The following is a 25,733-nucleotide window of genomic DNA, read 5'->3' as shown; positions in this document are numbered from 1 at the left end:
ACATGTAGAGTCATAGAGTCATTCAGCACAGAAACAGACCCATCAGTCCATGCTGACCATGTTCCCAAACTAAACTAGTCCCACCTGCTTGCATTTGTCTCATATCCTTCCAAAACTTTTCATTTATGTCCTTATCCAAATGTCTTTTAAATGTTGTAACTGTACCTGCATCTGTCACTTCTTCTGGCCGTTTATTCCACACCTGAACCACTGTCTGGGTAAAAATGTTGCTTCTTGTGACTCTTTTAAATCTTTATACTTTCACCTTAAAAATATGGCCCCTAGTTTTGAATTCCCCTACCCTTGGGAAAAGGCCCTTGTCATTCATTTTATCTATGTCCCTCATGATTTTATAAACCTCAGTAAGGTCACCCCTCAACCTCCCGCGCTCCAGTGAAAAAAGGCCTCGTCTTTCCAGACTATTTTTATAGCTCAAACCCTTCATTCCCAGCAACATTCTGGTAAATCTTTTCCGAACTCTCTCCAGTTTAATAATTTCCTTCCTATGACTTCTTCAAACATGCAATAAGATCTTTTACATCTACTGGAAAAGGGAGGTGGTACTTTTGTTTTAATGTCTCATTTGAGAAGAGTTTATTCCACAAGGCAGCGTTCCCTCAGTACTGCAAAGTTAACTTGGATTTTATGGTTCATTATCTGGGACATGAACCTACAACATTCTGACTCAAATGCTGGAGTTATACCCACTGAGTCACAGCTGAAAAAGCAAACTCATACCCCTACAATGAACTAAGTGATTAATGTGTTTTTATTATTATTTAAAAGGTGATACTTAATCTCCCTGCAGTTGCTGTGTGCCAGAAAGGAGCAGAGCAGAAACAGTTAATGACTGTGTACAATACAGCCTCCTCATTTTACTGATAAAGCACTGTCAGATTGTTTAATGGGTTAAGGCCATTTATTTCTGTTTAGGCTGCAGTAGGGAGCTCTCTCAATCAGTAATTCCTGTTAATTACTCTTGTGGGCCAACCCATGACTGTCACTGGATTGAGTGCGTGCATCTGGCTGAAAGCCAACAAACCTCCCCTGCCCCAGCCCCAGGCACAACAGTCAATCAGTTCAGATAGTTCTCTTTTGACTATCAGCTCCTGAGGAGCCACCTTGCTCCACAGTACAGACAAAGCTGAGCCAAAAGCACAGGTTCTTAGTGACTAAGGAGGCTGGTGCCTGTCATCAGTCATGGCTGGGTCCTGGGATTCTCACTGCTGCATTGAAGATTCCTGGCAGTAAGTGGTGTGGAACAGTCGGAAACACCTGCAGTGAGATAGACAGAGAGAGAGAGTCCCAGCCAAAGGCCAGCCCTTTCTATTCTGTGCACTGGCTGGATTGTGTGACATTGTGGAAGAAACCTTTTTTGGGATCCACAACACTCTGGTAAGTACAGAGGAAATCCCTATAAAGCCTACTCGCCACAGTAAGTGATATATAGGAATGCAAATTGAGCAGGATTTTACAGTTAGTATTCCTATTACTGTTAAAAATGTCATCAACATATCAATGGCTTTATCATGTTTGATATCTAGTTTTCTTATGAAATGTTTAGCGTGGTTGAGAAGGCACAGTTAGAATAATACTGATCACTGGTATAAAATCCTCAGCAGCATACAACTATGTGATAGTCTGAAGCACATGCTGTGTTTTTGGGAAATGGTGCAACAGTCTGAATTCTGTGTGGATTGATTGGAAAACAATGGGATACAGTGTGATCCCATCCTGATTGATTAATTGTGCAGCAATGGGACACAATCTTTATCCATGTTATGTCTTAGGGAAGCAAAGGTCAACGGAGGTCAATGATGTACCCAAAGGAAAAATAATTGGCGCCACATTATTTGGGCTGGTGAAGCCTTGGGGGGGAAGAGGTTAGATATCTGCTGGTGATTGGTGTAAACGGGAGAGAGTTCCTTGTTTTTGTTCCCAGCAAATATATAATTGGATCAGAGAAGGCAAACATACTTCTGCAGTGGGTGTAGATATGGACCGCCTGCTGTTTGTCTGGGCTGGAAGTGAACAATCCCTCTTACCTTGGTCTTGCAGTAGTGGGCGACTTCCTGTTTCTGGAAGTATTCAGATTGACCAGGGCTGCTGTTCAGGAGCTAGTAAACACAGTCAGTGAGGTTGACCATGATGGTGACTTGGCATGAGATTTCACGTGCCTTTGCCAAGTATTTGAAAGCAGGGGGCTTATGGCTTGGCCTACCAGTCCCTGAGCCGTCTCACGTTCTATAGGGATGTTGAAAACTTTGGAAGGCTCACTCACCCTGAAGCCTATTGAGGCCCTTAAGTGACCAATTAATGGCCACTCAAATTCCTTATCTCACCTGTCTACTCATTGATCAGTGGCAAGCAGAGGCCATTCTCAAAAGAGCAACTTGGTAGGGTAGGCTGGCATTGAACAAAGGGTGGTATATTTACTTTTGAAGTCCCCAGTGTCCATTGGAAGCAACTTCAACCATCAAGAACATGCCCTTCCTCCCCCTTTTAACCCTCCTCCGCTGCCCTTTATATCCTGGCCCTTTGATGCTTCACCCTGGAGCTTGTCTGCCAAGGCCTGCCATTACCTCAGACTTTGCTTCAGTATATGAAATTCTGGGTGTGCCTGGAGTCCCAGCAGTGTCCACTGCTCAAACCTGGCACTGTGGAGACGATAGAGAGGTTGACCAGCAAATCTGTCAGGTGTGATTTCCTCCTCACTTAAGGGCAGCCAGCTCATCCTGAGACAGTTCAAACCCCATTGGGTTTTAAATGGCTGTGAGGTAACTCGTATTGATGGGGTTACATACTTGGCCAACTCTCTGAAGGGTGGAGCAGGAAACACCTCCATCTGAAAAATCCCATCCATACCTGTGGTACCAAAATAGACCAAGGTAAAAATACTCAGGTTCAAATCTGACCGTGTGATACCGCTTGAGTCATATGGAATCGCAGCCTGACTTTCTTAATTCTAATGATCATTAAATGGATCTTGGGAACAGTGAAGAACAAAGGAGAGGGTGATCTCAGAAGGGACCATAAACAAAGACAGCAAATGTGCATTTACTTAGCGCCTTGTACATTTACAGCTCCAAAGTCATTCAGAGCCAATTGTGTACTTTTGAAGTGTAGCCACTTTCAAACGTAGGAAGTATAAATTGCACAGCAAACTGCCACAAACAATGACCAATAATCTGCTTCAGTAATAGTGGCCGAGGGATAAAATTGGTCAGGATATTGTGGAGAATTTTCCTCCTCCTCCTTCTTCCAAATGCTACCTTGGGTTCTTTTATGTTCAGCTGAGAGAGCTCTCTAACTTGAAAAAGGGGACCACCGGCAGTGCTGCATTCCTTCGGTATGGGACTGGTCATTTCAGCCTAGATTACAGGCTCAAGTTTTCATGAGGTTTGCAAATTGGCATTGAATTTCGATAGGCTGAAATTCAATAGTACATCTGATTAAACTATAACAGCTGCACAATGCTCTGACAAAAGAAAATAAGAGGTATTTTGCACCAGGGGTTGTTTGTCAGGGGATTGAAATGGATCCAAAAGAGATCTGAATAGATACAGACTGGGGATATTTATTGTGCAGTGGGTTGGGTGGGGAATTGTGGTTTGGCTAATGTCATGTTGTATCTTCAGTAAGAGACAAGTGCAGATAACATGGGAGCCGAAGGTAGGGTCTGCTCATTGACACTTTGGATAACACTAGTGTGGGGTAGGTCAATATTTTTTCAACTCTTGTGCACTCTAGAAAAAACACACTAATGTTCAAAATTGGCCAGGGTTTCCACCAAAGTTGTTTTAAAGTTTTGTTTTTCACAGGATGTGGGCTATTTGGATGGAAAATGTACTAATGTGTTTCCTGGCTTGACATTAGTCAAGTGACCCCTGCCATGACGCAGGCAGCTATTCTGCGACATGCTTAATAAAGGCAGAGCACAATCAAGGCTAGCGTCCTGTCAGCTTTAACATGGGCATTGTTGCCCAGAGCAGCATCTACTGCCCATCTCTCATTGCAGTCCATGCAGTGTAGGTACAACCACAATGCTGTTAGAGAGGGGTTTCCACCAAAGTTAGGGTAAAAGTTGCTGCAGTCAGCCTTTTATACTCTTCCAAGTAAAATTCTGTCACTTGAGCAATATCTGTTAGGGCACTGAGGTATGGCCAAGCATGACCAGAGGGGAACTTATTCCTCTGGTGCATTGAGCTATAGGGAGAGATTGAATAGGCTACAGCTGTTTTCCCTGGAGTGTCAGAGGCTGAGGGGTGACCTTATACAGGCTTATAAAATCAGGAGGAGCATGGATAAGATAAATAGACAAAGTCTTTTCCCTGGGGTGGGGAGAGTCCAGAACTAGAGGGCATAGGTTTAGGATGAGAGGGGAAAGATATAAAAGAGACCTAAGGGGCAACTTTTTCACGCATAGGGTGGTACGTGTATGGAATGAGCTGCCAGGGGAAGTGGTGGAGGCTGGTACAATTGCAACATTTAAGAGGCATTTGGATGGGTATATGAATAGGAAGGGTTTGGAGGGATATGGGCCAGGTGTTGGCAGGTGGGAGTAGATTGGGTTGAGATATCTAGTCGGCATGGACAGGTTGGAGCGAAGGGTCTGTTGCTGTGCTGTACATCTCTATGACTCTATGCCATGTTGAGCGGTCCCTTCACATTTATGGGTTGACTTTCTGACTGCACAGTTCTGGTGGGCAGCCTGCACCACCAACCTCCCCTCAACCCCTCCCATTGCTTATACATGTGGCTGCTCTGCAAACTGTTCTCCATCCACCGTGGGTGAAAAGCTGTCAGCTGCGTGCCTGCTATTTCCTGACCCGTGCTGCGGGAGAGCCAAGGTCAGCACTGGCACTGAGTGCCCAAGTAATTAGCCTTTGTGTGTATTATACCCAATAATGTAGGTCACAGGGCATCCAGAATGATGGCTGGAATGACTGCCTGTTCACATGCCAACTCTGTCCAGCTCCTGCTGCTCTCTCCAACCGCAGCATTGCAAATTGACATCAAACTGGCAAAAATCAACCAAGTTACACAACAGAGCAGGTTCTCACAGATGTTACACTTGAGAGATCCCAGGCTTTATTTGCAGGAAATAACAGGCCTTGTATAAATAAAGATGACAGACTCTCGATCATATTATACTGAGTGACAGGATCTGCACATACTCTGGTGAATGCTAGATGTTGTATATGTAATAAGGAGTAACATACCCAATAGATATTGCAGTGAATAATCTGACTTGCTACATTACAGGAAAACAGGTCCTGTATATATCACAGTAAGTGACAGTCTGTATACATTATAGTGGAAGGACAGATCCTCCACAATATTATAGTCAATAGTAGCACCTCTGTATATTGCTGGGAAAGATAGGGTTTGTAAATATTATAATAAATGTCAGACTCCTTTTAATATTATTAGTGACTGGACCTGCATTAATAATAGACAATCTGGGCTCTATTGAATGAAGTTCCTTCATTTGGGGTAGCATGGTGTTGACTGACCTTGTATATACTATAATGTGAGCTATATCCCACAGATATTAGTATAAATATGAAATGATTTCACTGTAGTGAAAAACAGGCATGAAATAATTTATCAAATACACACCATTGTTTCTCATAATGAAATGATCTACAATTGTTCTTTGTGTGAAATGTCCTTGATGTTAAGCATCAGATTTTGCAACCCAGTGTGCTGCCAACATTCAGGAAGACACTTAGAAGCTATCAGCAATTGTCAAACTGGCAGACAATCTGGGCTCTATTGAACAACATCAACTTTATCTAATCTGCCAAAGGAAGTGGAGAGTACAGTTACAACATTTAAAAGACATTTGGACTGATGCATGAATAGGAAAGGTCTAGAAGGATATGGGCCAAACCCAGGCAAATGAGATTAGTTTTTAGTTTGTGAAACTTGATTGGCATGGAATAGTTGGACTGAAGGGTCTGTTTCTGTGCTAAATGACTCTATGACCCATGAGCCAGTGGCTGAGCTTGTGGAACCTTGGAAAGTGCCCAGATCTGATCCCTGGTCAACGTTGATCTCATAGACAGTTTTACAGTGAAGGTTAGAGACCTAAGGGGCAACTTTTTCACGCAGAGGGTGGTATGTGTATGGAATGAGCTGCCAGAGGATGTGGTGGAGGCTGGTACAATTGCAACATTTAAGAGGCATTTGGATGGCTATATGAATAGGAAGGGTTTGGAGGGATATGGGCCAGGTGCTGGCAGGTGGGACAAATTGGGTTGGGATATCTGGTTGGCATGGACGGGTTGGACCGAGGGGTCTATTTCCATGCTGTAAATCTCTAAGACTCTGTCTTCATCACTTTTGGGATTTCGATTGCTAACTCAGGTCAATGATCTAACAGAATAACAGACCACAAATGCATTAATAATTGTCTATGCTAAAGACATGAAAATCATTATTTTACAATAAGCTGTAACTGGGGCGATTGCGATAAGAGTTAACATTTTGGGTCCAGTGACCCTTCCTCAGAACCTTCCTCTGAGGAAAGCTTACCAGACCCGAAACATTAACTTGGATTTCTCTTCACAGATGCTGCCAGACCTGCTGAGCTTTTCCAGCAACTTCTGCTTTGTTTCTGATTTACAGCATCCGCAATTTTTTGGTTTTTATTTTTACTGGTGCAATTGAGTTCTTCAGCCCTTGTTAACTCCTGTGCTTATTGTTCCTGTAAATAGTTGTTAATTATCTTGCAGGTTTCCTTTTAATGACCATTGCAGATCTGCTGCTTGTGGTTATAGGTGCCATCTAACTCCTTTTTTAGCTTAATAAAAACTGGAAGAACTCCAGGTGCTGGAAATCTGATTTTTTAGCCTTGTTAATTAACTAGTTCTGGTTAGCAAAACTAAGTGACGTTGTGTTGGTGCTGTAGGACTCCATTCCTGAGCTCTTCACTAGTTAGGTCCCCATTGAATTAACAGGGAGGAGAAAGGTGAGAATAAGCAGACACTGTTGAATGTCTTGGTGACGAAACATAAATGTAGTAAAATAATATGGGACTAGATTATCCAGAATACTATTGTAGTTTAATATGGAATTGGGACAGACATGAATTCAAAGTACTAAGTTACACTTTTACATCTGATATCAGGAAGTTCTTCAGTCTGAGAGTGATCAATGCATGGAGACACTTAGGATAGAATAATGGAGGCAAAATATCCGGAATCGTTTGAAAGACAATTAGTGGATTAATGGGAAGACATTAAGGTCTTTCTGAATGGCTCAACTGAGGCGAGACAAATGGCTTTCCTCATTCTATCAGTACTCCGTGATCTGCTTTTGTGAATCTTACATTACAACAGCCACTACAATGCATTTGAATTTCACTGACTGTAAAGTGTTTGAAGGTAACATTTTTTGATGATTCTCTTTTGAGAAGCCCAATGTCACCAACACTTAGATCCTAAAATTAAGGAGCACTTTGGCATCTGAACAAGGGTGGGGGAGGGGAGGAATGCTGCTGGGACTGACAGGAGGGCAGTGGGTGGGGGGAGGGAATTCAGGGGTATGGGAACTGTCAGTGTACGGGGTGGAGGTGTGATGGTGGTAGAGCTGTTAGTGCAAGCCAGCAGGAAACGTGGCTATTCAGAGATGTACTGCAGATGAGCAAAGCAGCAAAAATAAACTGACAAGGGAAACAGGATCCCAGCAGGAATCAACCCCTCAAATGAGGACGGTGGCGTGGAAATTCCAGGGGGAGTGGAATTTCTTAGGTTGATGGCCCTAAGAACTTGTACCGAAGTATCTGTACTAGGAGGAGAAAGTGAGGGCTGCAGATGCTGGAGATCAGAGCTGAAAGTGTTGCTGGAAAAGCGCAGCAGGTCAGGCAGCATCCAAGGTGCAGGAGAATCGATGTTTCGGGCATAAGCCCTTCTTCAGGAATCAGTCCTTTTACTCAAGATGGCGCCATAAGGGTAAACGTTTCACTGTGTTCATTTGAGTACTTGTGACAATAAAGCTAATTCAATTCCTGATGAAGAGCTTATGCTCGAAACATTGCCTCTCCTGCTCCTCGGATGCTGCCTGACCGGCTGTGCTTTTCCAGCACCACAGTCTTCGACTCTAATTCAATTCAAAGCTAATTCATGCCCATGTGGCATTCCAATGTCATTCTGTTCATTTGTTCAGCTCTTTATATTATCGTTACAAGCAGCAGGTTCCCATTTGTCTACAGACAATACCATCTGCACCTTTTGGTTTCTACACTATCTGCAAGGCAGCTGCACACACCCTGCCTCTTCAATAGCCCAATTACATTAGAGAACCACTTCTGTTCCTCGAGACTTTGTTAAACAATTGGAGAGGCAGCACCACTCAGAATCTATCGTGAAAATGGGGAGAACTCAGGTGACCAGCAGCTTGCTGTCAGCTGGACTGTGATTGATTTTATATGGGCTCTTACCAAAGATCTGTCAGAATCATCAGCGCAATTTGAAAGTTTTGAATGAAGACAGAAGTCCAAAGTAGCAGCCAGTTTTAAAATAAACAACCATTAGCTCTGCAGAGGGCTGTATAATCTCTGTCTCAGGCACTTCCTCAGACAGCACAGTCAGACAGAACAATCTCATTCTCACTGGAATAGGGCTGCGCATCACACATAGAACTGAGGGGAGAAAGAAAAAACAACATCAATGCACAAATAAGCTTTTAATTGATGTGTTTAGCAGATAGTTCCAAAGGACCTGCCCCTGTTTTAGAGAGGCTATTCAGAGAGCACTGAACTGCAAGCTCAGGACATTTAGCTAAATGCTGTTTCAGTTTGCAGTGAGTTTTGGCTAGCAATATTATGCTTCATGCTGTAAACAATTGCATTCTATACAACGGTGTGATGTATTAAGTAGCTGCTTCACTATGTACATCCACTGTGCTTTGAGCCTGAGCTGCATTTTCAGTGCTGATACACCTGGACACACTGACCCGCAACCAGTCAACCCCTAACATACTGAATCATACTGGAGTGCAGATCCTCTCCTGAAAATACCAACTCAAGGAGAACTACTGTGGGACATCTCTACTGCTCCATTATTGTTTTCCCTTCACATTTCACATCATGCTGTAAGCCCCATTGGTCCAGTGCCATGGATTATAGATTAGATTACTTACAGTGTGGAAACAGGCCCTTCGGCCCAACAAGTCCACACCGACCCGCCGAAGCGTATACCACCCAGACCCATTCTCCTACATTTATCCCTTCACCTAACACTACGGGCAATTTAGCATGGCCAATTCACCTAACCTGCACATCTTTGGATTGTGGGAGGAAACCGGAGCACCCGGAGGAAACCCACACAGGCACGGGGAGAATGTGCAAACTCCACACAGAGAGTCGCCTGAGGCGGGAGTTGAACCCGGGTCTCTGGCGCTGTGAGGCAGCAGTGCTAACCACTGTGCCACCGTGCTGCCCACTCAAGGGACATGTGCAGCTCAAGGGTCATCGACCCCAGCCCATGCTGATATTCCAGATTCCCTCGGCCCCATTCAGGATGGTACTCCTCACCCTCTCTGTCCCAGTTCAAAGTTAAAAATCACACAACACCAGGTTATAGTCCAACAGGTTTATTTGGAAACACTAGCTTTCGTAGAGCTGCTCCTTCATCAGGTGGTTGTGGAGAATAAGATTGTAAGACACAGAATTTATAGCAAAGGTTATAGTGTGATGCAACTGAAATTATATATCGAAAAAGACCTGGATTGTTTGTTAAGTCTCTCATCTTTTACAATGACCATGTTGGTTTCAGTTTTTTCATATGTAAATCCATTAAACAACCACCAAACCTCAAACAGATAATTGTTTGCAGTAAACTGCCCGGCTTTCAGGACAACTCCATACAACCCTGTCATGGCAGACGCTGCAAGATTTGTCAGAGTGTCGACATGGATACCACCAGTACATGTGGGGACACCACCCACCATGTATGTGGCAGGTACTTGTGTGACTCAGCCAATGTTGTCTATCTCAAACGCTGAGGCATGGTACATTGATGAGACCAAGCAGAGGCTACAGCAACAGATGAATGGACGCTGCACAACAATCAACAGACAGGAATGTTCTCTCGCAATTGGAAAACACTTCAGCGTTCCAGGACATTCGACCCTGGACCTTCGGGTGACTGCCCTCCAAAGCAGACTTTGGGATAGGCAGCAATGCAAAGTGGCCGAGCAGAGGCTGATAGCCAAGTTCGGTACCCATGGGAATGGCCTCAATCAGGACCTTGGGTTCATGTCACACTACAGGTGACCCCATTGCACTAATCACACACACTCCTACAGACTCTCTCTCATTCACAAACTCTTCCTCATATGCTTACACATACACTCCCACATTCACACATTCACCCTCTCATAGACTTATACCCCTTTACACTCACACTCATACTCATACATGCATTCTCTCACAGACATTCATATCCCCCCACACACACCCACCTGCACGCACACACATGTTTGTGGGGTGATTTTGCAGAATTGTGTTTTATTTTGCTTAGAAACTGCATGAATCCATGTAAGATTCTGTAAATCCCTTTTTTAAGAAATAGAATCAGTCTGAACATTGGGGCACTGACAACCTCACACAGGGCACCTCACACCTTCAATACATCATCTGGGCCAACATGGCACCTGTTGTTAAAGTTCACTTGAATGTAACTTCTTCAAAAAAAGTTCTGGGATTTACATTAGAAAGAACTGAAACCAACATGGTCATTCTAAAAGATGAGAGACTTTACACACAATCTATTTTCAATATATAATTTCAGTTGCATCACACTGTAAACGCTTGCTATAAATTCTGTGTCTTACAGGAGGTGGCCACGCCAGGAGACGGCCACACCGGGAGGTGGCCACGCCAGCAGATGGCCACACCGGGAGACAGCCACACCAGGCCGAGACCACCTTTCTCCTCCTTCAGGCCTAGCTGCAGACGGAGAGCCTCAGCCTAGCCTGAGAGTCTGGGCAGGTTAAGTCAGGCCAGGACCTGCTCTTTGCTTGACTGGAGACCCTGGGCTGCGGTGGAGCTATGCCCAGCTCATCCTGGCATTGCTACCACCAGAGGCTGCTCCACTCACCCTTGGCCAAAAGCAGGAGGAGCATAAACCTTCCCATGCAGTCTTTGCATAGCTCATCTCTAGAAAAATCCAAGTGCTTTGTTAATGAGGTAGGATTTAAGGACCTTCTTCTTGGAGCGAAAAGAGAGGAGTCTAGTTTTAGATAGAGTATTCCATAGCTCAGAGTCTCGGCAGCCGAACGGCCAGCTGCTGAAGGTGTCACAAGTAAAATCGGGGACGTTCCGAGAGTCTAGAATTGAAGGAGCAGTTTGGAGGGTATGAGGGCTGGAGGTTACAGAGATGAGACCAACACAGAGGTTTAAAATTGAGAACTTACTGAACCAGGTGTCCAATGTAGGTCAGTGAGTATGTGGACTTTGTGCGAGTTAGAATTCAGACAGCGGAGTTTTAGTAAAACGCATGTGTATAAAGATTGGAGGATCAAAGGCTAGATTGGAAGCATAGCAATAAATGAGGCCTGAGGTAATAAAGAGGTCTTGTGACGCAGTGGTTGTATCTCAAGTGGCCTTCAAGTCTGAGGCTCACATTCCATCTGTTGGCTGTGGAAAGTGCGTTCATAATTGGCTATAAATCTTTTCATCATTCCTGATGAAAGGCAGTAGGAGCAGGACAGATCCATTAGAAGCTGCAGCGCAGTGGTGTACAGTCAAGAGGGAGGCTGCCCTGGGAGACTTCAATATTGACTCTAGACCCCCAGGAAATCTCATCAGCAGGAAGGCTCCTTGGCTGAACCCCTTCATGTTGAATGCAGTTTGGAGGAAGCTCTGAAGGTGGGAAGGGCACAGAATGTACACTGGGTGGGGAACTTCAATGTTCAGCACCAACAGTAACTCAGCAACGCTACATTGTCTGAGTCTTAAAGAACATAGCTGAGTCTGTGGCAGGTGGCTAGGGAACCAGTAAGAGGGGGAAACATGTTTGACCTCATCCACTCCAACCTGTCTGCTGCATGTACATGTGTCCATGGCAGGATCAATATTAGTGAACACAGCATAGTCCTTGTCGAGACAAAGTCCCACACTCATATAAGCAATACATTGTGTTGCTTGGCACTATCTCTGTGCTAAAAGGGACAAACTTAAAACAGATCTAGAGATTCAAGTCTGATCACCCATAGGCACTTTGGACCATTAGTAGCACTCCACACAATCTGCAATTTCATGGCTGGAGATAAGGAGAAACTTCTTCAGCCAGAGAGTGGTGAATCAATGGAATTCACTGTCACAGAAGGCCATGGAGGCCAACTCATTGAGTGTATTAAAGACTGAGATAGATAGGTTCTTGATTGTCAAGGGTTATGAGGAGAAGGCAGGAGAATGGGGATGAGAAACTTATAAGACATGATTGAATTGGCAGAGCAGACTTGATGGGCTGAATGGCCTAACTTCTGCTCCTATGTCTCATGGTCTTCTGGTCTTATGGAATTTCCCCACCCCTAGTTCTATGGAATTTCCCCACCCCTAGTTCTATGAAGAGTGCAGGAGGGCATGACAGGAGTAGCACCCAGATGTAAAAATGAGATGTCAACCTGTTGAAGCTACAGCATAGAACTGCTTGCGTGCCAAACTGCATAAACAGCCCTGGAGCTAAGCGATTCCACACCCAACGGATCAGATCCAAGATCTGTAGTCCTACCAGTTTCCAGTTGTGAATGGTGTTGGCTAATTAAACAACTCTTTGAAGGAGGAGGCTCCACAAATATAACATCCTCAATGATGGAACAGCCCAGGCATATCAGTGCAAAAGATAAGGCTGATGCATTTGCAGCAATCTTCAGATAAAATTTCCAAGTGGAAGATTTATCACAGCCTCCTCCAGAGGTTCCCAGCATAACAGATAATTAATTTCACTCCCGGATGCCCACTCATGCTCACTGATGCCAGTTTTGGATTTGCCAGGATCCCTCAGCTTCTAACCTCACTATGGCCTGGGTTCAACCATGGACAAAAGAGTTGAATTCCAAGAGGCAAGGTGAGAGTGACAGCACTTGACAGCAAGGCTGTGTTTGACTGAGCTGTGGCGTCAAGGACAAATGGAGGAAAAACATATCCGCTGGTTTGACTAATATCTGGCATATAGGAAGATGGTTGTGGTCATGAAGGTCAGTCATCTCAGCTCCAGGACATACCTGCAGGAGTTCCTCAGGGCAGTGTCCAAGGCCCAACCATTTTCAGCTACTTCATCAATGACCTTCCATCTGTCATAAGATCAGAAGTGGGAATGTGCAATCATCGGCGAACAATGTTTAGCGACTGCATTCATGTCTCCTCAGACACTAAAACTGTCCATGTCCAATGTGGCTCCAATTGGGTCATTGCCAGGTTTGGGTTAACAAGTTGCAAGTAGCATTCATATCACACAAGTTCCAGGCAATATCCCCTCCACCAAAGGACAAGCTAACTGTCACGCTGTTGACACTCAATGGGGATTCATTGTTGGTAAAGCCAACGTCAACATCCTGGGCATTACTACTGACCAGAAACAACACTGGACAAGCCACACAGTACAATGGCCACATGAGCAGATCAGAGGCTGGGAATAATCCAGTGAGTAATTAACCTCCTGACTCCCAAAAGCCTATCCACCTTCTAAAAGGCTAAAGTCAGGAATGTGATGGAATACTCCCCACTTACCTGGATAAGTGCAGCTCCAACAACACTCGAGGCTTGACACCATCCCGGACAAAGCGGCCCACTTGATTGACACCACATCCATAAACATCCACTCCCTCCACTGATGCTACTGAGCATCAGTGTCTACTATCTACAAGCTGAACTGCTGAAATTTGCCAAAGATCCTTTGACAAACCCATGAACACTTCCATCTAGAAGGACAAGGGCACCAGATACATGGGAGCACCACCACTTGCAAGTTCACCTCTAAGCCACTCACCATCCTGAATTGAAAATATATGTTCAGTCCTTCAGTGTCGCTGTGTCAAAATCCTGGAATTCCATCCCTGAAAGTTTCATGGGTCTAACTGCATGCCAAGGACTGCAGCAGTTCAAGAAGGCAGCTCATCAACACCTTCTCAAGGGCAACAAGGGATAGGAAATAAATTCTGGCCCAAACAGTGATATCGAGAATGAATAATTGCAAAATATATATAAGAACTGATATTGCCAACATTGCAGCAAAACAGAATAATGATTGATAGCGGAAACGTTGGATCTCACGCTGTCTCCCCAACATGAACACAGCCAGTGGATTGGTAATGTGACTGTAATCCTGAGCCCATCTCCTGCACCTAGCCTCAATGGTGTAAATCTTTAGATTAATTTATTGCCACTTGCATATAAAAATACAGTGAAAAGTGTTTTCTCAAGTGCAAAACGCAAAGTGCTGCCATGTTCTGGTGCTATCTTGAAACACAGAATATAATGCAAAGTTGGACTGCAATACAGTTAATCGTCCCATCTTCCTCACGTTATCCTCTGTTGCTCAATATCAGCTGGGGTCTCTGTAATGGACTCGGGGCGGGGGGTTGGTGGTTCTCGGTTACAAACAGAGATGAGGTGAATTGCCCAGGTTTTGGAAAGCTCTCTCCAACTGCTAGGTGGTCATAAATGGTCACCATGAAATTCCTCTGCTCTGGAAAGCTCCAAGTGGAGGACATTGCCCACTTTTATGAGTCCGGTCTGCCCTCAGCTGGTCCAAATGCCCGTTGCTGAATGACTCTCATCTCCTCTGCGCCACATGGTCACAGCTTAGATGCTGACTGAAGAGCCTGTCAGTGACTGGGGAGGATGGAGGGTTTAAAGAGCTGACCAATGTACTTTACAATCCTGGGAGTTACTATTGGTTCAGTCATAGAATCCCTACAGTGTGGAATCGGGCCATTCAACCCATCGACACTCCAAAGAGCATCCCACCCAGAACCACCCAGCCCCCTATCCCTGCATCCACCAGAGCCAACCCACCCTATGTACACATCCCTGGACACTAGGGGCAATTTAGCATGGCCAATCCATCTAACCTGTACATCTTTGGACTGTGGGAGGAAACCTGAGCAGACCTGGGGAGAATGCGCCAACTCCACACAGTCATCCAAAGTTGAAATCGAATCCAGGTCCCTGGCGCTGTGAGGCAGCAGTGCTAACCACTGAACCCCCATATCACCCCAAACTCAACCAGACTGGCCATGTCTGACTGATTGTGGTATTGGGGCTCTGTCAGTATATTCTCTTAGAACTGACTTTAAACCACTGTCCCCGTCTCAATCTCTTTAGTTCAGTTTGACAGCTTTGCTCAGTTCCCTGTTCATCTCCCTCCAGCTTGATCTGTCAGAAGTAGATCTTGTGAGACACGACCATACCAGCAATTGAACGCATCACAGCTACTGCTGGGAACTCTCCTGTTAATTCACAACCAATTCACATCTGTGGAAAGGCACATCTGTACAAAGTAGGTTTCATTTCTTGGATCCTGTCTGTGGAAAGGGATGTGAAAATGACTGCACTGTTTTCAAAGATGTTGGCCTCTGCAGGAGGCTGACTCAGCTTCTACTTCTTCCAGGGGCTCTCAGCGGATGGGACCTCATATATAACACCAATGTTGCAGTTTAGTTGTTGGTTACAGAAAACCTCCCAATTTTCCTTTCTGTTGGAGGGCTTTCTATGACAATGCCTTGCCATTGAAAATTAACCTTGAGAGAGCGGTGCTGAAAAAGCACAGCAGGTCAGGCAGCATCTGAGGAGCAAGAAAGTCGACGTTTTGGACAAAATCCCTTCTTCAGGAATGAGGCTAGAAGCCTCAGGGGTGAAAAGATAGACTGAAAATTAACCCCAAGTGTATAGACAGCCTTTCCAACTCATTTCTCCATGGGATGGCAACACTGAGGAACTCACTCCGTCTCGTTACTAATTCAAAGACTCAATTGAACTCTGGAAATCTACCCCTCATTAATTTGAGGGCTGTACTGAGGGCCTTGGGTCTTCAACCAGATTTTCCAATTAAAAGAACATAAAACCAAACAGACAAATCCTTTGTCATGAGTAAGACCAGTAATAGAGAGTTTGGGAGAAATTTACCTCAGACTTTGGAATGATGGACAGGTCTAGTCTCTGCCCTCTCCCAGCTGATGTCAAAGTCTCTTTAAAGCTTTAACTCCTCTGGATAGTCACAGTATTACAGTTCTGGCACTTCTTTCATACTCATAATCCCAGCGATTTACAATTTGTAGCACAAAGAGACAGAAAGCTTAGTGAGGTAAAGGTCAGTCAGCACAAAGCCCTTCCTTTGTTAATCTTTTGACAGCTGGCAAGAAAAAGAAAGGATTTAAATCCTCTATGGTTTTGTTTGCAACTCTGGACATGAAGAAAGGATTCAAATATTGGAGAGTCGCAGAAAGCAGCATGGGGTGGTTATCAGTTAGACAATGTGGGCCCAGTTGACAAGTTAAGCCCTAGCTTTTATACACAGCCAGTCAATAGCTGAGGATGCACTCTCAGTATTCCACTGCATCAGTGTGACGTCCTGTCTATCTGGTATATTCACTACTTCAAGAAACATTATTATGCACAAAATAATGTCAGTCTAAAACTCACTGTTTTAAAAAATGTTCAATGATGAGGGTCAACCATCATTTTCAAGATTAAGTTTGATTTTTTTTTATAGTGAGCAGAGGGTATTGACAGATATTGGATGAATGATGGACAAATGAACTATTGTTTAATGGAATAAGTGTGAGCAGATCAGTGACCTACTCCTGCTGATCTCTCAATGATATTGCAAGCTCAAGCTGTGAAAGGATGTAATCAGTGTTTGGAAATGTTTCAAATCATTTGCTGTTAAATGATCTACATCTCTAAAAAGAGGATCCATGTTGTAGATGTCAGATTAGAGAGAAGACAATGTTTTTACTGAGCTCTAAGATGTCTGTGCTTTATTCCTGGACTGGAAGTGTGGAAAAGCCAGATTGTGTCAGCAGAGAGCTGCTTCAGTTCATCAATTCCCAAACGGGGGAGGGGTCTTGCTGCAGGCTTGATGAATAATGACCTTTCTCAGAGACCTAAGTAACCTTTTGAATTATTCAGTCCTCCTGACAGGTCCTCAGTGTTCTGGTGTAATCTGTAATCATCTAAAGTCATCTGACAATACATTGATTTCAGTGAGTAACCCTTATTCTGCTGATTAAAGAGAATTCTGTACAGTCACACCGGGAATAACATTTACCTCATTCAATAAATAGGAATGCTTCACTTTGTACAGTGAGTAACCCTTAATGTACTAAAATAACAACAATTCCATTATATGCCTTCATCAATCCTCTTTGTTACTTCTTCAAAAAACTCAAGGCTGGTGAGACACGATTTCCCACACACAAAGCCATGTTGACTACCCCTAATCAGTCCTTGCCTTTCCAAATACATTGAAATCCTGTCAGTCAGGATTCCCGCCAACAACTTACCCACCACCAATGTCAGACTCACTGGTCTGTAGTTCCCTGGCTTGTTCTTACCACCTTTCTTAAATAGTGGCACCACATTAGCCCACCTCCAGTCTTCCAGCACCTCACTTGAGTATCGATGATCCAAATATCTCATTAAAGGGCCCAGCAATCACTTCCTTATCTTCCCACAGAGTTCTAGGGTACACCTGATCAGGTCCTGGGAATTTATCCACCTCTGTGCATTTTAAGACATCCAGCACTTCCTGCTCTGTAATATGGGCATTTTTCAAGGTGTCACCATCTATTTCCCCATATTCTATATCTTCCATGTCCTTTTTCACAGTAAGTACTGGTGCAAAATACTCGTTTAGTATCTCCCCCCATCTCCTGCAGCTCCACACATGGGTTGCCTCATTGATCTTTGATGGGCCTTATTCTCTCCCTAGTTACCCTTTTGTCCTTAATGTATTTATAAAATCCCTTCGGATTCTCCTTAATTATATTTGCCAAAGATATCTCATGTCCCCTTTTTGTACTCCTAATTTACCTCTTAAGTATACACTTACTGTCTTTATACTTTAAGGATTCATTCGATCTCTGCGGTCTATACCTAACATATGCTTCCTTCTTCTTAACCAAAACCTCAATTTCTATAAGTTTAAAAATCACACAACACCAGGTTATAGACAAACAGGTTTAATTGGAAGTACTAACTTTTTGAGCGCTGCTCCTTCATCAGGTGGTTGTGGAGGACACAATTGTAAGACGCAGGATTTATAGCAAAAGTGTACAGTATGATGTACAGACACACATCTGTAATCTATAAAAATAATAGGATGGTAATGATAGGGGATTTTAACTTTCCAAACATACACTGGGACTGCCATAGTATTAAGTGTGTAGATGGAGAAGAATTTGTTAAGTGTGTACAAGAAGATTTTTTGATTCGGTATGTGGATGTACCTCCCGAGAGAAGGTGCAATACTTGACCTACTCTTGAGAAATAAGGCAGGGCAGGTGACTGAGGTGTCAGTGGGGGAGCACCTTCAGACCAGAGACCATCATTCTATTAGTTTCACTGGCTGGTGGTACCGGGAGTAATCCAGATATTACTATCCTCAAGAACATTCTTTTTAAATACCTGCCTAGCTTCCTATATTCTCCCTTCAGAATCTCATCCTTTTCCCTTCCTCTGTCATTAGTTCCAATGTGTATAATGACCTGCTGTAGGTCACTCTCCCCTTTGAGAACATTCTGCATTCTCTCCAAGATATCCTTGATCCTGGCACCAGAAGGCAACACACCATTCTGATTTCTCGCTGTCAGCCACAAACGTTTGTCTGTGCCTCTAACTAGAGACTCCCTTATCACAATTGATCGCTTGGAACCTGATGTACCTCTCGTTACGTTAGAGACTGTCCCAGTACCAGAAACTTGGCTGTTTGTGCTACATTTCCCTGAGAGTCCATCACTTCCTACATTTTCCAAAACAGCATATTTGTTTGAGATGGGGATAGCCACAGGATATCCTGCACTACCTGCCTCCCTCTCCTACCTTTCCTGGCAGTAATCCATCTATCTGACTGAATCTGTGATTTTTCTCCCTTCCCATAACTGCCATGTATCACATCCCCAGCTCCTATAAATTCCTCTACCTCTAACTGCCGCTCCAACCAATCCATGCTATCTGATAGGATTCACAACCAAAGACACTTCTTGCAGACATAATTATCAGTAGCATTGAAACTCTCCCTAATCTCCCACATCCAACAGGAAGAGCACATCACTCTACTAGAGGCACCTTAACAATCTACAGACCCAGAAAATAGCGCAATCTTACTGCTCTAAAAAAACACTGCTCCGGGATAACTTAGCACCTAAGTTTTCTCTCTTAAAATTATAGTGAAGAGACAGATCTCAATAAAACACATAACCAAAAAGAATCCACTCTACTCACTATTTAAAAAAAGACAGCAAGGTTACACTTAGAAACCATACATTTATCTGCTCCTGTGCTGTGAGCTCGCCCACACAGGCGCCTCCAAGGTCAGCTGTGAATTTCGCTGTCTGTTAGTTTTTCTTTGATGTATCCCAATGGCCAGAAATACTTGAATTCAAACAGCAGAGACAGTAACTGTGCAGATTCACTCCTGTGTCAGACAGCAGTGTAGGTTTCTTTCTCTCTCTGTTTCGCTGACCATGTGGTCATTACCTTTGTTTCTCTTCCTCCTTTTTAAAGTGCTGTTGTTTTGGTCTCTTTTACCTCAAAGTTCCAAAACAGTGCAACAGATTATGAAACAGTAGTTACTCCTCCTGGAATTCAAGGAAATCAGCTCCAACACCTAAAATACCTTTTTTTAAAAAAAAAAGAGCAGCAGCTGTTGCATCCACAACTTTTTTCCATCATCCACCTTGGATTACCCAGAATCCTAAGGCACCACACAAATGCAAGTTGCTATTGTAAATTTTGAATTAGTAAATTAGTCTAGCAATAGTATATTACCATTGGAAATTATGATGAAAGTCATGTTTAAATTTTACAAGGAATGCTGTAGATACTAACTGGATGTAGTATAGAAGATATATAAACTATTATATAGCATGGTGTTTAACTGAGTATTTGGCTGTTCAAAACCTGACCAAAGGAGCATCTCCTGATGGAATTTTTGATTGACCTCTAACTCAGAGCACTATGCTCTGACCTTCAACAAATGTAGAATTATTAACATTGAACTGTTAGACAAGAGACTGAAGGTAATAGTGTTGCCAGTCTTTTTGGTACAGGCAAATTCCTTCGGTTGTTACATCATCACATTGGAATCATAGAATCCCGACAGTGTGGAAACAGGCCCTTCGGCCCAACAAGTCCACACTGACCCTCCGAAGAGTAACCCACCCAGACCCATCCCCCCCCTACCCTATAAATCAAATTGATATTGTAGAGTCGAATACCTGTTCTCAAGAGATCAGGATACAGTGCCTTGGCTGAGCAGAGTGGGTTTGAACTAACATAACTATTTGCAAACATCATTGTTTCTAGTGACAGCCTTAGCTTGGAAATAGACCCTGTCACAGAATTCTGCCAGTGCCATTGTTGGCAATGGGATATAGCACTACTTCTAGATTTTTCATGCTAAGCATTCAGTCCAGTGAAGTCAGTCAGGGTTGTGAATGCACACTTGAGTTTGCTGGACAATCTTTCTCTGAAGCATGGTGCGGAGGAGGAAGAGTTCAGAGCACACTGAGTCAACGCTGCTCCTATCTGGAGAGAATCTCCTTTAAAGGAGTGAGCAGCACTCTCTCCTAAGATCTATCTCCAATTAATTCTAACCAAGGTGCCAGTTTGTCATGGGAATGCGCCATCACTCAATGCAGTTCTGCCTCAGACTTTGTATTATCTGTTGGTCAGGGCAACGTAAATGAAGCATGTGTTTTGTTGAAGCATATTCACATAGATACATTTACCATGGGTTACTGTCCTAATAGCACAGTCATGCATTAGATATCCTGTCAGGAGTGAGAATCCCCATCTCTCAACATCAACCAATAACTTCACATGGGATCTACAAGCTATTACTGACATCCTGGACACTAGAAAAATCAACCAGCGAACAATTTAAGAATATTGTGTGCATTGCTCATTTTATGGACTCAGTCGTCCAGCATAGAAACAGACCAATCAGTCCATGCTGATCATGTTCCCAAACTAAACTAGCCTCACTTGCCTGCGTTGGGCCCATATCCCTCCCAACTTTTCCTATTCGTGTACTTATTCAAATGTCCTTTAGATGCTGTAACTGTACCTGCATCCACCATTTTCTTTGGCAGTTCGTTCCACAGACAAACTACTCTGTGGTAAAATAGTTGCCTCTTGTGTCCTTTTTAAATCACTCTCCTCTCACCTTTAAAATATGTCCTTTAGTTTTGAACTCCCCCACACTTGGGAAAAGGCCCTTGTTATTCACCTTATCTGTGTTCGTTATGGTTTTATAAACTTCAAAAAGGACACCTCTCAACCGTCTACACTCCAATGGAAAAGGTCCAGTATTTTCAATCTATTTTTATGTTTCAATCCATCCATTCCCAGCAGCATCCTGATAAATCTTTTCTGAATCCTCCTCCAGTTTAATAATATCCTTCCTATAACTGGGCAACCAGGACTGGGCACAGTACTCCAAAAGAGGACTCATCAAAGTCCTGTATGGTCTCAACATAACGCCCCAACTCCTGTACTCAAAGATCTGAGCAATGAAGGCAAGTGTGCTAAATGTCTTCTTAAACATACAATCTAACTGTGATGCAAATTTCAAAGAATTATGTCCCCACACTCCTAGGTCTTTGTTCTTCAACACTATCTTACAAATATTTGAGATTCTAAAATAACATGGTCGGAATAAGATTTCCTCTAAGCCTCTGATTCCAAGTAGGACAGAGTCCTTCTCCTTTTTGGGCAGCTCTTCAGGTTTGGGATGACTTGCTTGGACCTCCCTTCAATGGGTTCCGTAATGGCTGAAACGTTCAATGTACGATTTTCGCATTCTCTCTGCACATTCCCGTTGGAGTCTCCCAATGTGGTCGGTGACTTCCCAAATGTCTAGCCTGGCACAGGATCTCCTATAAGATCTCAGCCAGGATGCATTAAGGATATTTCCCAAAGGATGGGGACATTGACCAAGAATCAACCAATTGTTTCATACAACTAGTTTGTCTTTTGATAGCCATGGTAAGAAAGATTTGCGTTTATGCTTATGTTACTGTGTGTAGTTAGAGACAGACACAGCAGTTGAATTTGCGCATGCAAACCTGAAGTCCAGCAGTGAGATGCAGGCTTTCTCTTCAACAAGATATTTGTTCCTAACATAGCATGCTTGTGTTAGCCTCCATGATATAAGACTTAGATGTCGGTAACATGGTCTGAGAATATTCAATAGATGTTTATCACAGTTCTTGGTAAGCATAAATATTACAGCCATAGACTGTAATTTAACGGTAGGTGATGGCCTAGTGTTGTTATTGCTAGATTATTAATCCAGAGCCCCATTTCCACTGTCCTTCTGGGAATCTCCTGTCAGAACCAAGTACCAGGTAGAGTAGTTGGAGTTTCCAATTTCCAAATAGATTCTATTTCACTTCATGTGGGAAACCTGAAGTCAGCAGTGAGATGCAGGCTTTGCTTTCAGCAAGGTATTTGTTCCTAATGTGGCAATGTTTCCATTTGTCTCCATAACATCAGACCTAGTTCTGGGTAACGTGATCTTAGAATAGATGTTTATTACAGTTCTTGCTAAGTATAAATATTACAGCCACAGGCACTTCAATGTCAGAATTAATATTCAGGTTATTTGGTTACAAACAATATGTTATGCTTCAAGTGGCCCAAGTCTAAGATGGAGTCAGAGGTCTTTATAGCTTCAAATCACATGCTATGATACAGTCATGCTATCATGAGCAGGTCTTTTAAAAGTACAACACACATTAACTAGAGACATATATTGGCATATTTGAAGGCAGCTGCTGAGGAAAGTTTTATCGAAGGGTAGCTGCTTGTGAATATCTTCTTCACAGAGCAGAGTTGGGAAAAAGAAAGCTGGAGTTTGCTTGTCTTTTATTTTGTACTTTTGATGTTTGATGGATGTGTATTAGTCAGTAATGCGGAATCACTCAGTTGTGGGTTTCATTCCTATACCGGAGGTGTGAGCACACAATTGAGGTTCGTTGCAGCACAGAGTGGGTGCCACCCTTTAGAACATATCATCGTTCCATTGAGACACTCAGTCAAAGTCCTATCACCTTTTTGTGTGGACATTGCAGTCTTCTGAAGGAGACAAAGGGAAATCTCCCATGTTCCCCTGTTTACCAAGATTTATCCCTCAGCCAACATCACTCAATCAGATTAGCTGGTCATTATCCCCATAAGACCAGAGATATAGGATCAGAAATAGGCCTTTCAGCCCATCAAGACTGCTGTGCCTTTCAATTAAATCATGATTGATCTAATAATCCTCAACTCTGCTTTCCTGCCTTTTCCCCATAACCCTTGATTCCTTTAATGATGAAAAATCTCTATCTTAACCTTGAATGTGCATAGTGACCCAGCCTCAACAGCGCTCTGTGGTAAAGAATTGCCCAGATTCACTACCATCTGAGAGAAGAAATTCCTCCTCATCTCTATCTTAAATATGTGACTCCTTATTCTGAGATTATGTCCCCTGATCCTAAACTCTCCCACAAGGAGAAGCAACCTCTCCACATCCACCCTATCAAGTCCCCTAAAAATCTTGTATGTTTTAATAAGGCATCATTCTTCTAAACTCCAATGAGCGCAGGCCCAACTTGCTCAATCTCTCCCTCAAAACCAGACTCTTCCTTACCTGGTGGGAGACTAAACATGTGGCGCTGGAAAGGCACAGCACATCAGGCAGCATCCGAGGGGCAGGAGAGTCAGTGTTTTGGGCATAACTCCTTCATCAAAAATGGTGGGGGTTGTGGGGATTAAGGGGGCTGAAAGATAAATGGGGGGGTGGGGATGGGCTGGGGGAGGCAGGTGGCAAGATGATAAGTGAATGCAGGTTGGGGGGGGGTTATAGTGATAGGTCAGTAGGGAGGGCGGAGCGGATAGGTGGGAAGAAAGATGGACAGGTAGGATAGGTTGAGACAGTGCCAAGTTGGAGAGTTGGATCTGGATGAGGTGGGGAGACGGGACATATGGAAACTAGTGAAGTCGATGTTGAAGGGTCCCAAGGCAGAAGGTGAAGCGTTCTTCCTCGAGTCGGTGGGTGGCATTGATTTGGTAGTGAAGGAGGGCTTGGTTCCAACCTATTGAACCATCTCTGGACTGCCTCCAGTGCCACAATATCTTTCCTTAGATAAGGAGCTCAATCTCAATGCTGTTGGTCAGAATTTGCTGAGTGAAAACTGGCTCTCATGTTTCTGACATTATAACAGGGGCTACGTGTTTAAAAATAACCTCATTGGTTGTAAATGCAAACTTTTTTTAGAAAGATATTTTTATTGAAAAAGAAAATTAAGATTTTTTTACAAAATTACGAAAATAATACAAACTAGTGTATTCCACTTTACAATATGATAACACCAATATAAAATTAAATAAATTTAAAAAAAGAAAAAGAAACCCAACTAACTACTAATCTATTCGACAAACAACCAAAACATAAAATAGGATATCATACATTATTAACAGTAAGCAACAAAGTCATTAAATAATTAGATACATGCTCAAAATAGATTTACATCAAGTTATAATAGAACCCGTATTTACATGGGATTCTTCCTCCCCGGGGTCCCCGAACCAGCCAGAACCATTAACACAGCTAAACAAAAACCCTGGACATTATGGCTGAAATGTCTGAGTCGATGTAGTTCAAAAAGGGCTGCCATGTTTTATAAAATAATTCCATTTTTTGGTGCACCATATTTGTGAGGAGGTCAAGGGGGATATATTCCATGACTATCCTGTGCCAATTTGGGGGGCCTTCAGTCCTGGGGGGCCTTCAGTTGCCCAATTCACTAAAATATTTTTCCTCGCACAAAATGAGAGGATAGTAAATAAGTTCCTCCCGTATACGTCCAGGGGGGGAAAATTTGGAGAGCCCAAAAGTAGGGACATTGGATCCAATCTAATCTCCGTACCCAAAATCTCTGTCAAGGCATTTGCTACTCTATTCCAATATCTACGGATCTTATGGCATGTCCATAGACCATGCGTGACAGTGCCAACTTCTATTTTACATTCAGGACACAGTGGGGATGCTCCTGCCTTGAACTTTGAGAGTTGTTCAGGTGCCATGTGAGCCCTGTGAAGTATCTTTAATTGAGTAGCCGCAGTTCTGCTACAAATAGAGATCTTTCTGGCATTTTCCCAGATGTCCTCCCACATTTCTAAAGAGATTTCAAATCCTAATTCTTGATTCCAGGTTTTATATAATTGTCCCATGTCCTTCGAGACCTTATTGTATAGTGAGTGATAAAGAGTACCTGACTGAGGGTGGCCCCATCATCCATAGCACTCTCCTTTCCCTTTCTGATTTGTAAGGATTGACTATCAATATGGTCGTCTTTTGTAAAAAGTCTCGTATTTGAAAATACCGAAAGAGATCCTTGTTAGGCAGTCCAAATTTCTGGTGCAGATGCTCAAAGGACATCATAACCTCCCCATCGAACAGGTCTCCCAAGGAGGAGATACCACTGGACTCCCAAATTTTAAATGGCGTATC

At 43.3% G+C, this 25,733-nt stretch overlaps 1 protein-coding gene across 2 annotated transcripts in view; it reads left to right on the top strand.

Moving 5' to 3' along the window:
- Positions 1 to 1,126: 1,126 nt before the first annotated feature.
- LOC122563295 (ras association domain-containing protein 8-like) overlaps positions 1,127 to 25,733 on the top strand; it is an 84,931-nt gene continuing 60,324 nt past the window's right edge. For both annotated transcript variants that reach the window (XM_043716998.2, XM_043716997.2), the window contains exon 1: positions 1,127 to 1,395. The gene's annotated coding sequence lies outside the window, so the exon portion shown is untranslated. The remainder of the gene's footprint in view (positions 1,396 to 25,733) is intronic.

The sequence above is a fragment of the Chiloscyllium plagiosum genome, unplaced genomic scaffold (assembly GCF_037043375.1).
Source record: "Chiloscyllium plagiosum isolate Xiang-an unplaced genomic scaffold, Cpla_swu_hap1 HiC_scaffold_26, whole genome shotgun sequence".
Lineage (NCBI taxonomy): Eukaryota > Metazoa > Chordata > Chondrichthyes > Orectolobiformes > Hemiscylliidae > Chiloscyllium > Chiloscyllium plagiosum.
The sequence above is the reverse complement of the archived record's forward strand: the minus strand, read 5'-3'. Positions and strand labels throughout refer to the sequence as shown.